Source organism: Silene latifolia, chromosome 9 (genome assembly GCF_048544455.1).
Source record: "Silene latifolia isolate original U9 population chromosome 9, ASM4854445v1, whole genome shotgun sequence".
Lineage (NCBI taxonomy): Eukaryota > Viridiplantae > Streptophyta > Magnoliopsida > Caryophyllales > Caryophyllaceae > Silene > Silene latifolia.
In genome coordinates this window covers 101,899,500-101,916,855 of record NC_133534.1, presented here as the reverse complement: position 1 = coordinate 101,916,855, position 17,356 = coordinate 101,899,500, and the positions used below count along the sequence as shown (strand labels likewise).

The following is a 17,356-nucleotide window of genomic DNA, read 5'->3' as shown; positions in this document are numbered from 1 at the left end:
TGGTGTTACTAAAAGTTACACCAACTGCAGTTCAAAGTTACGTTGCCATGAGACCAATTCCTTATCGCCCGCTCCAGTTATAGCACATCAAAGTTTTAAATTACACACTCAAAATATATAGAGCAACACTTGTCACTGATCTGACGTCTATTCTTGTTCTGACTCCAGCTCTTCCTCCTCCTCTCCTTCATCCTCTTCTGGTTCAGACGACCCTTCGCATAATGGCGTGTGTGCTGAGAAGGGGTTAGGGCAGTTTCTCTTGTCGTGATTTGTCATTCTCTTGCAATTCTTACACTTACGTTTGGGTTTCCTAGCCAACACCATTGCTTTTGTTTTGGCTGACAACAATCTTTTTCCGGTCCCCTTGTTTTTCGAATTCTTTGGTGGCAATATCGTCACTACCTCACATGCCTTACAATTCAGAAATTTCTCCATTTGTTGATTTTTATTCAACACTTCCCCTAATGGTGACAGGGAGTGTTTAAATGATCTATTTACAAATGGAAAAGTCACAACATCAGCTACTCCTTTGTCTCGAAGGAGCCCTACAACTTCATGAACTTCTGACCACATTATTGACATTGCAATTTGTTTTTCATCGATGACTTGCATGTTTTCTGTCCCTTCACTATTAGTATTGAAAATCCTTAATCGGAGATACTCTTTCATCCATCTATTTACAACATAATCTTCTGGTATAGTCTTTATCCCACTTGCTGAAAAAATCCATATTATATGGCGGCATAGGATTCCGGTTCTTTCAAACATCGTACAACTGCAGCGTGCTTTACGTGTACCTGTGTCATCAGATAAAGCTATCATGTAAGTGTGAATGTTAAAAATAGTGTCACTGATGTAAAGTGTAAATGTCAAGAATTGTAAAGTGTAAATGTTAAGTTATTAGAAGTGTAAATGTCAACTAATTAGAAGTGTAAATGATATGAACTGTAAAGTGTAAATGTTAAGGTATTAGAAGTGTAAATGTTAACTTATAGGGATTTAAATGAGATAAAAACAGAAAGTGTAAATGTCATATGATGTAAAGTGTAAATGTCATGAATTGTAAAGTGTAAATGCTAAGTAATTAGAAGTGTAAATGTAAACTAATAGGAAGTGTAAATGATATGAACTGTAAAGTGTAAATGTTAAGGTATTAGAAGTGTAAATGTTAAGTTATAGGGATTTAAATGTGTAAATGTCATATGATGTAAAGTGCAAATATCATGATATGTAGTGTAAATGTCATTAAGTGGAAAAGTGTAAATGTTAAGGTATAGGAAGTGTAAATGTCATATGATGTAAAGTGTAAATGTCATCAATTGTAAAGTGTAAATGTTAAGTTATTAGAAGTGTAAATGTAAACTAATAGGAAGTGTAAATGTCATGAACTATAAAGTGGAAAAGTGTAAATGTTAAGGTATAGGAAGTGTAAATGTCATATGATTTAAAGTGTAAATGTCATCAATTGTAAAGTGTAAATGTTAAGTTATTAGAAGTGTAAATGTAAACTAATAGGAAGTGTAAATGTCATGAACTGTAAAGTGTAAATGTTAAGTTATTAGAAGTGTAAATGTTAAGTTATAGGAATTTAAATGAGATAAAAACAGAAAGTGTAAATGTCATAGGATTATGTAAACTACCTAGACTGTATGCAACTTCAAAATTCTTCTTTCTGGATGAATCTTTGACAGTAGTTACCTTTAGCTCGCCTCTCTCAGTGAAACCTCCTGTTCTACATGTATCAATTGAGATGATGGCTTCTCGTTTGAATTTGTGGAAAGCTGAATAGGTGTACACCTTTGCAGCATGAATCTCTAATGCCAGATGTGTTGACGCCGTTGCGGACGAGTGCTTATCCATGTTGTCAAGCTGCTTCGTCCTGAGTCACCCCAGCTGGTATAGGTATGGAACAACAATAGTCTGTGAAAATTTCCATATGCTTCAAGGGGTCCTCATCTGGTAAGCCAGCAAACTGATTTCGCTCCACTAAATCGATAAAAGAGGAACGAAATTCGAAGTTACCGGTAGTAGGGGTAGGTAACTGGTGCCCCTTCGGAAGATGGTGTTCCTTTGGCTGAAGATTATCATATATTGTAGCCATATTCGCAGAACTGAGAGTACTCAAGCCTTCCTCTCAAAAACCTGTCTTCTAACTGTGCAAAAGCAAAACTAGAAGCAAAGGTAAGCAACGGCCTCAAGGAACCAAAGTTCCTTGAGATAAGAAAAATAAACTAAAAATAAAGCAAACAGAATTACACCGTCTCCCCGGCAACAGCGCCAAAATTTGATACCGTCGTTTTGTATCAAAATTAAATTTATAATTCCAAACTAAAACTATAGCTAGTGATAGTAAGGGTCGAACCACAGAGAGACAAGATTAATTTTGTTTGCTATTTTCAGTCTATAAAAGTAACAATTAAATGGGGGGTTTGAGATTGGTTGATTCTAATGACTAGTTGCTAAATATGAAATTTCTCAACAAGATAAAAAGAAGATCGGGAACTTCGGTTCACCATGGCTAAGGTCAGGTCAGTAAAGTAGCAGAGGTCTTATAACACGGTCTCAGGGAGTATGAGCAAGCCCTTCGATCAATGCTCAAAATTACCTTACGGTCTTCTAATTCCCAAGAATTTCTCAAAGCTTTCGCTCAAAGGAAATTCCAATCTAATGATAATTTTAATTACTAATCTTTCAATCTAGTAAAAAGACTTATCAAAAGACAACAAGATCAATACGGAAGAATTCATACTACAAAACAATCCTAATTTTCGCCATGGTTCACCTTGTTTCCAATCAATGAAATTAGCTATGCATAATTGAAACTATAACAATTGCAAAATTGATAGCAGAATAAATTTGAGATAACTGAAATTGCTGAAATTAAAGCGGTAACAAAGAATTGGAACAACAAGAAATTAAAGAAGGAAGAATTTGCATAAAACTTACTAAATAAAATGATGAACAAAAGTAATCGAATTCGTCGTTTTCCGTTCCCAAAGCTAGATCTAAAAACTGAGTTCTTCAATAATGAAAAGCATAACCTAATAATTGCTGCGTTCTATTGATAAAAGATGCCAAAAGTTAATTACAAAATTGGGCTTTTAAAAGTCTAATACGAAAAATCAATATCAGCTCGCAGACTGGTCGATCGACCGGTCAGCATGGTCGATCGACTGGTGATAGCAGTCCAGTAGCGTCTGATGAAACTCCTTGGTCGATCGACTGTGGATGCTGGTCGATCGACTGGCTGGGCTGTGTAGAAACGCCTTCTTTTCCTCAAAAACAACTCTTCACTCCAATGCACGCATCCCAAGGTGAGTGAATCCGAACTTCCTTCTTCCAAGCTTCCCTGAAGTTGCCTCCGGAGGACGATTCAGGCTTGATTTAGCTTACTTCCACTCATTCCTACAATAAATCATAGAAAATGCAAAGTAAACCGTTTCGGGAGAAATAATAGCTTAAAGCTAACAAATACGCATGGAAATACGTGCCAAAACCGCAAATAAAGTGTATAGAATATGCACGTATCAAATCTCCCCAAACCAAACCTTGCTTGTCCCCAAGCAAGCACTATGACCCATATAAAAACCTAATGGAAAGGAGTATATCTCAGAGCTAGCTACAAGTCAATGCCAAACCGTTTAATGCACATAGTCAACTACCGCAAAGCTCAAATCAAGTGCACAAATTTATGCATATCATGGAATTAAATCGGGCGTTCGACCTTGCAAGACTCATAAATTCGGACTCTACCGGGTCACTCTTCCCTCAACAAAGCAAATGGTAAGAATATATGTAAAAGAGAGGGAAGAAAATACAGACTCTCACCTAGACTGCGACCGACAAAACATGTATGCTTGACTAGTATGAATAATGATTCTAGCTACCGTACACACGCATAACCACCGTCAAGGACTACTACATGCCGAACTATTGCAAAATTTGGATATGTGAGGCTAAGTGGGAAAGAAAGGGCAAAATAAGTATGGAAATGTGAAGGTAAGAGGCAAGCTAGTACCTAACAAACCATCAGAAACCGTATCCCGTTCCTCCAACTCGAAATAAAAACCATGCCTCCAATGTCTAGGCAACACACTATCCCAAAACAAACACCTCCACTTCATGAAATAGGCACATGGGGTGTGTTCTTAATTCAGCCAAATTATTATTTTTTCAAATTCCTTATTATTCTTTGCTGGTGGTCGATCGACCAGTGATGGCAGTCGATCGACCACCCTATGCAATCCAGTGCTCTCTGCCCAGGTAAACATCCTCCTTTTTTTTTTCATTTCTTCTAAATTTCTTTCTTCCTTCAGGCTGAACATTAGCAACTCCTTCACTTCTCATAAGTACTCACTCCAACATTACAAAACGAACCAAATCTGCTACGATTCGACAAATTCCTCTATTACTTCCTAGCTTGGCATAATGGTAGGCTAAGTATGGGATGTAGTCGAGGGCAACTGGCAGATATGGCTTATAGTGGAGTTAAAAGGGGCAAAATGAGAAAGGGGAAGATGCAATAGTTCTCAAAACATGCAATACCGACCACAAACCAATGTGTATAGGCAATAAGCAATCAAAACTCATACACGTGCAAAACATGAAATGAAGGGAGTACTACTCTCAATCCTAAGTTAACCGGTCATGAATGTCACCAGTTAAGGGCTCTATATCTCAGAAAGTATAAGTAGTTTGCCAAAAGTAATGAGTCAAGTCTAATTATCCGAAATTAATTCCATAACAAAATTTGAGAAATCACTTTTAATTCTCGCTAAGCAGCTGTGAAAGGGCAAGGAATGGCATATTTGACTAATAGTGCAAAATCATCATTAATAACTCCAATCCGACTCAACTATATCCAAAAGTAAACGTGATATTTTTGATTTTTATGAATTTTTTCAATTTTTTCTTTGTTTTTGAATTTTTTTTTTTAGGGACTGGACTGAAAAACAAATCTAAACAAAAATGCACTAAACATGTGACTGAAATGCAATAAAAAACAAATGCAGATGCAAAAGACATATGCAAATACCCTCCCCAAACCAAAACGCACAATGCCCTCATTGTGCTCAGCAGCAAATCACCAGCAGAAATAGGGAAGAATAAAAGCATAATAAAATAAAAAGAAAACTAATCAAGAAAGTTCGAAAACTCACAAAAACCGACCTCCCCAAACCAGTCAAAAACGGGGAGGTCACCAACATCTAATCACCACCGTCGTACTCCTCACCACTAGACTCTCCGGACCCCGAGTCGCTCTCCTCCTCCGCAGCAGCAGCGACAATAGTAGTAGTCGTGGGAGGAGGTCGCCTGGCAGGCTGAGGGTAACCGCCCACCGGAGGGACAAAGAAGGAAGGGTGAGTCCAGGCACCCTGTGGGAGCATCCCCCCCGGGCGTACTCCTCGTAAATCGGGTACAGGGCCAAGGCTGTGTCAAGTTGGTGCTGGTCGAAGCTCCTGCACAAGTCAGTCAACACACATGACATCCCCTTTGGTCCATGACCGGAGGGATAACAGTAGGTGGAGGGGGACGGAAAGTGACCGGGAAGCCGGTGGGAGCAGGAGTGGAGGAAGAGGGTGCCTGTGAAGAGGAGGCACAGGCTCTCCTCGAAGTGCTAGCAGTAGTGGTGCCCGCCCTAATAGGGAGCCTGTAGCTAGGCAAGGGCGGGCGAGCTGCCCCCGAAACAGTGGTGAGGGGCAGGATATGAGGGAGGCCAGGCACAGGGATGGGGTCGCAGATGAAAGAATAAATCTTCCACCGACTCCGTCTATCGACCCACTTCACAGACCTCGCGTATGCAAGGTCCATGAAACGTAGGTCAGGGTCAATGGGGGCCTCTTCTCGAGGGAAAAGTAGAACTAGACGGTTGGCGATACGTGTCACCAACCTGCCACAAGCAATAGTGGCCAAAGTGCCCTCACTTACAGTCTGAAAGTAAGCGGCAGTCAAATAAGCGATGTTATAGATACGGGCTATCCGACTTTCAATGTTCAGATAGCCCGCCAAGATAGACAGTTCGATATTATTCACATTATTCGACTCCTTACTGCCGAAAATGGTATTACCCATTAGCCGTAGAAAATAACGAAGAGGGTGCAAGTGGACGGAAGTGCCCGTCCTTTTAGGCCCGTAAAAGTCACTGATGCAAGACCACATGACGCGGTGAACATCAGAGGTATCCGAGGTTCTACCCTCGAAATAAAGACTCAGAAAACCAGCAAAATCAGCTAATGTCAGGGAGTAGTTGACATTGAATAGCCGAAAGGAAATACAAGCATTTGTCTTATTTTCCGCAAAGGAAGCCGAGTTAAAAGCATATGATGAAAAGAGCTCGAGGGTCAAAATGTAATACGTGAACTCAGCCATGTCCACTAAACCCGTCATTCCTGTCCCGTTTAGCAGGGACACAACCGACTCATAACAGCCTAATTTCTCCAAAGTAGGTTTATGAAGAAATCGGGTAGCTGTAACTTTCATTTTCGCAGTAAAAAGAGAAAACTTAGCACGCTGGGTAGAATTAGAAAAGATAACCTGCGGATAGTCAGGTAGACTATCCGTGGTGTCCTCAATCATCAGTGGCGGACCGCGCGGCCGCTTGGCAGCGCCCTGGCTCGACTGCCCTTCAAACATGTGCTCCTTCCCTTTTGTCATCTTTGTTACCTGCAAACAACCCATTAGCAACAAGAATCCCCTAACAGTGTCAATTTACGAAAACCCGAAACAAAATCAGATGTTGAAAATCAAATTAGGGTTTCAAAATTTGGGGGAAAACGGCATTATCACCTCTTAGTTGCTAAATTATCTCGAAAATCAAGGGAAAAGGGTATAAGAAGCCATTAAAGCATAAAGAACTACAAGAAATCAACCCCTAAATCGATTATCCCAAATCGATTTTTCCGTCTCAAAGGCACAATGCTCGAAAATTTGGCATGAAACCGCAGTAAAAATAAAAAATAGAGCATGGAAATAGGATTAGAGACATACCTTGAAGAAACTCGAAGATTAAAGCAAGAAAAATCAAGTGTAAGAGGGGATTGCAGGTGAAAATCGCGAAAAGGGGGATGAAATTAGGGTTTGCTCTTGATTTTCTGAATTAGAGGGAGTATAAGAGTGAATGAATGAGAAAGGAAAGAAGACTCCCTTATTAAAACGCTTTCTGAACCCGCGCTGTGGTCGATCGACCACCTTACCCGGTCGATCGACCAGTCTTCACTTGCAGCAGCTTCTGGAGTCTCGTGTAGTGGTCGATCGACTATATGACCCAATCGATCGACCAATATCCTTGCACAGTACCCTCTGTTCTGTTTCTCCTCAGTCGATCGACCTAGTAACTTAGTCGATCGACTGCAAACGCTGGGAATTAAACCCAAAATTGTCAAAAATTCATTTTTCCCACTTCAATTTCCCGTACTTCTCGCATGAATATTCAGTAAACCACTTGACGCACTTTGCATAAAATAAATTCCTGGGCAAATTCTCAAAGGCGCACATTTTTCAAACCATGAAATGCTAATTAAAAAGAAATAAATAAAGCTCAAAATGCAAATTAGATGAAATAACAAAATAACCTTCCTAATTACAAAAAGTTACAACCCGGGTTGCCTCCCGGTTAGCGCTGGTTTAAGAGGTCCCGCACGACCTTTTTACCTCACTTTGCATCATCCGATAACGGGTCGAAGTACAATACCTCGACTTTCCCAACATATGCATCTGATCCGTGATAATGCTTCACATATTGGCCATTAACTTTGAACCTTTCTCCAGCAGAGGTCTCCAATTCAACTGATCCGAACTTTGTGACTGCTGTGACCGTGTAAGGGCCAGTCCACTTGGATTTCAGCTTACCAGGAAATAAACGGATACGAGCGTTAAAAAGAAGTACCTTATCGCCAATATGAAATTCGTGCTTGATGATTCTCTTGTCGTGCCAGCGCTTTGTTTTCTCTTTGTAGATCCTTGCATTGTCATAGGCCAGCAGCCTGAATTCCTCTAGCTCATTCAGCTGTGTCATACGTTTCTCGCGAGAGAGGTTAGGATCCAAATTCAAATCACAAATAGCCCACCAAGACTTACGCTCTAACTCAACAGGTAAATGACATGTCTTACCATAAATCAATCGGTATGGTGACATCCCGATTGGCATCTTAAACGCGGTTCTATAAGCCCATAAGACATCATCTAACTTAAGACTCCAATCTTTCCGTGATTTAGAAACAACTTTAGCTAAGACTTCTTTCAATTCTCTGTTAGAAATCTCAACCTGACCACTAGTTTGGGGATGATACCCCAAACCTCTACGATGTTGGACACCGAATTTAGTCAATAAAGCACCAAGTTGTTTCTCTTTAAAATGCATTCCACCATCGCTAATGACAACCCTAGGGACACCAAAACGAGGGAAAATAATCTTTTTAAACAGTTTAATCACGGCTTTTGCATCGCAATGGGGAGTAGCAATAGCTTCTACCCATTTGGACACATAATCTACAGCTACGAGGATATATTTATTACCTTGACTGCTCGGAAAAGGTCCTTGATAATCGATGCCCCAGACATCGAAAATCTCAACCTCAAGAATGCCTACCTGTGGCATCTCATGTCTCTTGGAAATATTCCCCGATCTTTGACAAGCATCGCACTCAGCAACAAAATTGCGACAATCTGCATGCAAAGTTGGCCAATAGAAACCAGATTGGAGTACCTTAGCCACAGTCCGGGATGGACCATGGTGACCACCATAAGCAGAAGAGTGGCAAGCTTCTAGGATATCCTTCACCTCCCATTGAGGGACGCATCTCCGGATGAGACCGTCTGCGCATTCCTTGAAAACATAAGGATCATCCCAAAAGTATTGTCTCGCATCATAAGCAAACCGCTTCTTCTGCTGCCATGAAGGCTCGGGTGGTATCCTACCTGTCACAGCAAAGTTATCAAAATCAGCAAACCACGGAGGTGGATAAGACCCTGAAGTAGTAATAGCTAACAGACTCTCATCAAGAAAAGAATCATTAATAGGTAACGAATCCTCCCTTTCTGTCAGCTGCAGACGAGATAAGTGGTCAGCCACCACATTCTCAGCTCCTTTCTTATATTTAATCTCCAAATCAAACTCCTGCAAAAGGAGTATCCACCTCAAAAGCCCCGGCTTCGCATCCTTCTTAAGAAAGAGAGTCTTCAATGCTGCATGGTCAGTGTAAACAGTAACCTTAGAACCTAACAAATAAGACCGAAATATGTCTAAGGCAAAAACTACAGCTAGAAACTCTTTCTCAGTGGTATAATTGTTGAGTTGAGCCTCATCCAGAGTTCGGCTCGCATAGTATATGGCATTCAAAGCTTTATTCTTTCACTGTTCCAAAACTGCACCAATTGCATAATCACTGGCATCACACATGATCTCAAATGGGAGATCCCAATCAGGCGGCTGAATGATTGGTGCAGAAACTAGAGCCTCCTTCAACCTGTTAAAAGCTAAAAGGCACTCATCAGTAAACTCAAAGACAGCATCCTTAAGGAGCAATTATGTAAGTGGTTTAGCAATTTTTGAAAAGTCCTTAATGAAACGCCGATAGAAACCAGCGTGACCAAGGAAACTCCTCACTCTTTTAACATTCACGGGAGGAGGCAATTGCTCAATCACTTGCACTTTTGCTTTGTCAACATGTATACCCTTATCAGAAATCAGATGCCCTAACACAACTCCCTCATTGACCATAAACTGACACTTTTCCCAGTTTAAAACAAGATTAACATCTATACAACACTGCATGACTTTATCAAGATTAGCTAAACAACGATAAAAGTCACTACCATAAACTGAGAAATCATCCATGAATACTTCCATAATGTTCTCTATATAATCAGAAAAAATCCCCATCATGCACCTCTGAAAGGTAGCAGGGGCGTTACACAATCCGAAAGGCATTCTACGGTACGCAAAAACACCCTGTGGACAGGTAAAAGTGGTCTTACTCTGATCATCTGGATGAATAGGGATATGAAAGAACCCTGAATATCTGTCTAGAAAACAGAAAAATTTATTAGAAGCAAGTCTTTCAGTCATTTGGTCAACAAAAGGGAGAGGGAAGTGGTCTTTCTTGGTGGCGGCATTTAACTGTCTATAATCAATGCACATCCACCACCCTGTCACAACTCGCGTCGGTATTAATTCATTTTTCTCATTTTTAACCACGGTAGTCCCTTCTTTCTTCGGGACTACCTGAACTGGGCTAACCAACTTGGAGTTGCCAACTGTATAAATAATACCTGCATCGAGTAGTTTCATCACCTCAGCCATAACAACTTCCTGCATCTTCGGGTTCAACTTGCGTTGACCCTCTGTGTAAGGCTTGTGGCCTTCTTCCAGCTCTATCCTGTGCATGCAAACATCAGGGCTGATGCCCTTAATATCATCCAAAGAGTAACCTAAAGCCTTCCTGTTTTTCTTAAGCACACACATCAAAGCAGACAGCTGGCCATCATTAAGCTTAGAGCTAACAATAGCTGGGTACTGCTCCGTATCATCTAGAAAAACATACTTAAGATTAGGAGGAAGTGGCTTACGCTCATGCACCTTTACCTCTACAGCATAGACAGAATCAGCTTCAATGGTATAGCAAGTGTTTACCAAGTTCTCGTTGGCTAGGCTCAAGAGCATCTCATCTTCTTCCTCTGTGAGCTCATAGCTCTCCAATGAGGCTACCAATGCACCTGGCTCCTCAGCATTTTCCGCTGTATTTCCTGCACACTCATCTGAACCAGTTATACCAGCTAAGGGATCCTTAGCTAAGGATTCCCTCCAATTGTAACTAACAGCCCTGTCAACAATATCAATGGAATAACACGTATCATCGTCAGCAGTCGCCTTGTGGGCGAGACGGAACTCAATGGTGTCATCCCCTACCTCTAAGGTGATGGTTCCGCGTTTGACATCTATTACAGCCCCAGCTGTATGTAAAAACGGTCTACCTAAAATAATAGGTATCTGACTGTCCTCTGCAATGTCCAAAACAACGAAATCGACAGGAATAAAAAACTTACCCACTCGAACGGGTACATCCTCTAGAACTCCTATAGGTCTCTGAGTCGATCTATTTGCCATTTGAACGGTAATATCGGTCACCTTAAGTCTACCAATATTTAACCTTTCGCAAACAGAATACGGCATGACACTGACACTGGCCCCTAAATCACAAAGGACCTTCCCAATTTCGTGGTTGCCTATAGTGCAAGGAATTGAAAAACTACCCGGGTCCTTTAATTTGGGTGGTATATTAACTTGCGAAAGAGCATTGCATTCTTCCATAAAAGCAACATTGCCATCATCACGAAAATTTCTCTTACGATTTAAAATGTCTTTCATAAATTTAGCGCAAGAGGGTACCTGGGTAATTAAATCAGTGAAAGGAATCGTTACATCGAGATTCTGGACCATCTCCAAAAACTTACCAAACTTGCGCTCCAAGCTTAGTATTCTTTAAACGCTCCGGATACGGGACTGCGACACTGGCCGTAGGATCAGTAACCTTCGGCTGCCGTAAGTTTAAAACCTCCGTCAAATCATCAATAAGTGTAGAATCATGCAAACTAGTTGACGGATTTGCATCCTGCACTGGAATCCCGGTCGATCGACTAGTAGGAGTGGTCGATCGACCCGATCTGGTCAAGCGTGAATGCAGTTCTGGACGAAGCCTCTTCTACAGGAATCTCAGTCGATCGACTGACAATGTTGGTCGATCGACTGATTATGCTGGGTGTGAATAGTTTCTGATCAGAAACTTTTTTATCTGATGCTTCAGTCGATCAACTGGTAGTAGTGGTCGATCGACTAGGAGTACTGGCAATTGAGCTCGTTTTTGCACCAGAAATTAAACTAGCTTCTTCATCATTTCCCGAGTCTCCTCTTGGCTTGTCGGGACCTTCATAAGAGAGGCCACTTCTGAGATTAATGGCATTAATCGTTTCAATTGGCCCTTCACATTTGCTTGAAGAATTGGCGACTTGCTTAGCCTCTATATTCTCCAACTGCTTCACAAAATTCTTTGAGGACTCGATCCCGGCTGCTTCTATATTCGCCACTTGAATCAAAAGAGTTTGGACCATTTCTCTCAATTTCGCGGTCTCATCTGAATTATGGGCATGAATTTCAACTCTTTCCTTGGAAGCTTCAGAGACCTCGAGCCTTTCGAGACGAGCAGTAATAGAAGTAATGCGTGTCACAACGGTACTCATTTCATCACTTTGCTTTCGTGAATTTCCACGTGAACTCCCAAACTCAGCTCTATGGACTGCCATCTCCTCAATAGTGTTCCAACCTCTATTCTGACCGGCATTGTTTTGGAACCTACCATTCGCAGCTGCGTCCAGGATGACCTTGTAATCATTATATAAAGCATTATAGAATAAGTTGCAAAGATACCACTGCTGGAAGCCATGGTGAGGGACAGCTCGGACCAAACCTTTGAAACGTCCCCATGCTTCACAAAAGCCCTCATCAGCTCCTTGCTGGAAATTTGTAATTTTACTTCTCAAGGCATCAGTCTTTCAAAGTGGGAAGTACTTCTTGTAGAAGGCTAATGCTAGAGATGTCCAATCTGTGACTCCAGCTGCTACCCTATCAAGGTAGCGGTACCAATCTCGCGCTGAATCCTTTAAGGAGTATAAAAACATCACCCCCTTTACTTCGTCCTGAGTCACCCCAGCTGGTATAGGTATGGAACAGCAATAGTCTGTGAAAATTTCCATATGCTTCAAGGGGTCCTCATCTGGTAAGCCAGCAAACTGATTTCGCTCCACTAAATCGATATAAGAGGAACGAAATTCGAAGTTACCGGTAGTAGGGGTAGGTAACTGGTGCCCCTTCGGAAGATGGTGTTCCTTTGGCTGAAGATTATCATATATTGTAGCCATATTCGCAGAACTAAGAGTACTCAAGCCTTCCTTTCAAAAACCTGTCTTCTAACTGTGCAAAAGCAAAACTAGAAGCAAAGGTAAGCAACGGCCTCAAGGAACCAAAGTTCCTTGAGACAAGAAAAATAAACTAAAAATAAAGCAAACAGAATTACACCGTCTCCCCGGCAACGGCGCCAAAATTTGATACCGTCGTTTTGTATCAAAATTAAATTTATAATTCCAAACTAAAATTATAGCTAGTGATAGTAAGGGTCGAACCACAGAGAGACAAGATTAATTTTGTTTGCTATTTTCAATCTATAAAAGTAACAAGTAAATGGGGGGTTTGAGATTGGTTGATTCTAATGACTAGTTGCTAAATATGAAATTTCTCAACAAGATAAAAAGAAGATCGGGAACTTCGGTTCACCATGGCTAAGGTCAGGTCAGTAAAGTAGCAGAGGTCCTATAATACGGTCTCAGGGAGTATGAGCAAGCCCTTCGATCAATGCTCAAAATTACCTTACGGTCTTCTAATTCCCAAGAATTTCTCAAAGCTTTCGCTCAAAGGAAATTCCAATCTAATGATAATTTTAATTACTAATCTTTCAATCTAGTAAAAAGATTTATCAAAAGACAACAAGATCAATACGGAAGAATTCATACTACAAAACAATCCTAATTTTCGCCATGGCTCACCTTGTTCCCAATCAATGAAATTAGCTATGCATAATTGAAACTATAACAATTGCAAAATTGATAGCAAAGAATAAATTTGACATAACTGAAATTGCTGAAATTAAAGCGGTAACAAAGAATTGGAACAACAAGAAATTAAAGAAGGAAGAATTTGCATAAAACTTACTAAATAAAATGATGAACAAAAGTAATCGAATTCGTCGTTTTCCGTTCTCAAAGCTAGATCTAAAAATTGAGTTCTTCAATAATGAAAAGCATAACCTAATAATTGCTGCGTTCTACTGATAAAAGATGCCAAAAGTTAATTACAAAATTGGGCTTTTAAAAGTCTAATACGAAAATTCAATATCAGCTCGCAGACTGGTCGATCGACCGGTCAGCATGGTCGATCGACTGGTGATAGCAGTCTAGTAGCGTCTGATGAAACTCCTTGGTCGATCGACTGTGGATGCTGGTTGATCGACTGGCAAGGCTATGTAGAAACACCTTCTTTTCCTCAAAAACTGTAACACCCCGGTTTATGAAGGAGCCTTTAGCAAGACATTCCCTAATAAACCGGACTGTTACCATCTCGGTTTCCCGAGGTAGTGAATAACAAATTAAACTCCAAGGCAATTTATATAATTATACGTCTGAAATGAAACAAGTCTCAAACTGAAAATAAAGTCTGATAACTAAACGAAAATAAAAGTGGGCTAGCTCTAAGTCGTGCAATCCAAGCTCTCTTCCCATCCAAATCCTATCGGTCTACGAGGTACCACAACTTTGCTCCCCATTAAAAGGTTCATCACAGGTGTTCACGAATACACAGGGTCAACCACGAGGTTGAGTAGGGTAATACAATGCAACAACAAAATATGATATGCATGCTCCTCCGTCACCTCCATCTCCATCTCATCTCATATCTCATTACTCATATCTCATAACTCATATCTCATAACTCATATCTCATAACCCGGACAACCCAGCCATACCGATCCCCGGTAGACTATATATATCGACCGTAGCCGATCTGCCAGCTCGCAGCTGAGGACACCAGGGCAAGTCCTGCAGAACCCGCCTGGGCCTTATCACAACATCATCATCACCACACCACATCACCTCAACATCCTCCATCTCCAATGCATATGAATGCCCAACAGTAAACAATGCAATACAATATGTATATCAATGAATGGAATCATGCCAGCTACCAAATGTTGTGATAACACACTCAACACGAACAGTTCAGTCAACCATATCATAGCGTAATCCACAACCACGAATCAAGTCACGTTCACAATTTGGTCATATGAAACACAAACAAGTCAACACAATTCAACAACACGATAAGAAGTCAAGTGTATTTCCCTACCTTTTCGCAATCCAAGCACACACAAGCAACCAATTACGATCCTTCACATATCCATCACCTACATATCATAATTATGTATAATTACCACCTACTCAATCAAATAATCATGCACACCACCTAGACTCATCATAACTTAATAGGAATATCAACTTAAAGAACAAACACGACTTTTCCTGATTTTCCAGCACATGACAGACTCGGAATAAAATACATAACTAATTCCAGAAAAATCAAATTGATACAAGGCCAATTGGACTGAATCCCCATGAGTCTTAGCTACAAATTATATCTAACGTGTTTTTCTCAAATTCCAAACTTATCAAGGGTTTTCAGACTGATTTCCAAAAACTGACAGAAACCGTCGCATAAAAAGTATTGATTCATAAAACGAGTTTAAAACATTATTTTTCAGAAATTCCAAATCCTATTATCATCTAGACTATACAAAGATGATGTATGAAGAAGCCTCATAACTGAATCGACATAAAAATTAGGGTTTCAAATCATTTTCCACAACCAAATCAGATTCGCGGACTTTTCAGCGACATGTTCATAAATAAATCACCTAGGACAAACCATAAAGAATTTGACTACGAGCTTTTATATGCATAAACTAGACATCAAATAAACAGGACTCTCTTTTCAAACTTTTTGAAGACGAATACTTTAAAATAGTATAAACAATGGAATGAAATCGACTTACAAACAGGGAAATCGAATTAGGTTGGAATCGATGAGAAATCTTCAATCAAATGAAAGGCTCTTTGTGTGAATCTGAAAATGCGTGCCGTCGAAGTGAGGGAGGCAGGTGAGATGAGGGTTGTGTAGTGTTAGGGTAAAAATTAGGTTAAAGACATGATGTTGGGTGTTGGGTTAATTGGATTAAACATTTGGGTAAACTCAAATGGGTCGAGGGTAAATGGGTTAGCTCACATCTCGAATTCTATATAAACCCGTCTCAATTAACTTACGAAACAACTCGATCTTACGATACCACGCGAGTCAAGTAAAATAACTTGACGTACTCGATCTTACGATACCACGCGAGTCAAGTAAAACAACTTGACGTAATTATCGACTAAACAATTAACCGACTTAAGTAGTATTATAAAATACGGAGTATTACGTCTTCCCCCTTAAAATGAACTTCGTCCCGAAGTTCGCCACCCCATAACGATAACCAAACATCCCCAAGCATAAGACAACACAAGTAGTACATAAACATAAGCTCTAAAACGCGAAGTGTTATATTCTACCCCCCTTAAGAAACTTTGTCCCCAAAGTTGGACATACGACAGAAGTATGTGGCACTTAAAGAACCACAACATTGACCGAGTAATAACAAATTAAAACAATGAGACTCCATGCATGGTCAATTCTCGATCGACCAATCATAACATACCACTTAGCCAGATCGTAAACCACCACGATTTTACAATCCTATCCTCCTTAAAACATGGTTACGTCCCCGTAACCCTATTATGAAATTCCACATCCAAAGTTCAAGAAGATTACTGAAACAATAGACACAAATCATCTGATAAGCTAATTACTCTATACTGACAACTAACATCCGACTTTTCCAAAGAACAAAACACACTTGTCAATTTCATGCTACGCATTACACAAAATCAAGGTAACAATTACTTGGATGCTTTGATACCAAATTAACACATTTACATCAATGTAGACAATCACTAACTCATAGTTCATACTTGACGGATTAAAATATTTCATGTCAAGAATCACATCATAGAAGTAAAATCCATATTTCTGCAAATCGGGTTTAGAGAAAGACACTAGGCAAAATTCAAGCAATGTAATAGCGTTTCTATAATTGAGACTACTTTACACAAAACCCACCGAAACGATTAAGATTATATTATCATATAACAAGGTTCATACTCATATCATAAGCCTACCGTTCATGTTACTGAATTCATATCGAGTATTACATGGTTACATCACATAATTCATGTTTGATTAACTTTTATATGAAACTCACATAACTTACAATCTCAACAATCAAACATCATGCAACAACTTTCAAAATTCATAATTAAGTAACCGAAATAATGACAATCACCAGAAATTCACAATTACCTTGTACAAATTGATATCATAAAACGATGACAAATAATGACACATACCCATACAACCCCGAACAATAATAAAGTATTAGGGACGGTAATACCGTGTTACCTCGACAAAGAAAATAAAACTCAACCACGTCCTCGCATATGACGAAAATAGCTCACTAACTAATGGTCTTCATAATCAAAGTTGGTGTTGGGATAGAGTAGGCACGAGGGCAAAGGGCATGTATGTAATTAAGCAAATTTGATGATCAATTATAGACCATGAACGAGCGAGAGTAAAAATAACAAAACAATTTAAGAAACTTCTCAC

General features: G+C 40.0%; 1 non-coding gene across 1 annotated transcript; it reads left to right on the top strand.

The window, feature by feature from the left end:
- The first annotated feature begins 12,430 nt into the window (after positions 1 to 12,430).
- Positions 12,431 to 12,539, top strand: LOC141603210 (small nucleolar RNA R71). The gene has a single exon (XR_012525101.1). It is a non-coding gene; the product is annotated as a small nucleolar RNA R71 (small nucleolar RNA).
- Positions 12,540 to 17,356: the final 4,817 nt, after the last annotated feature.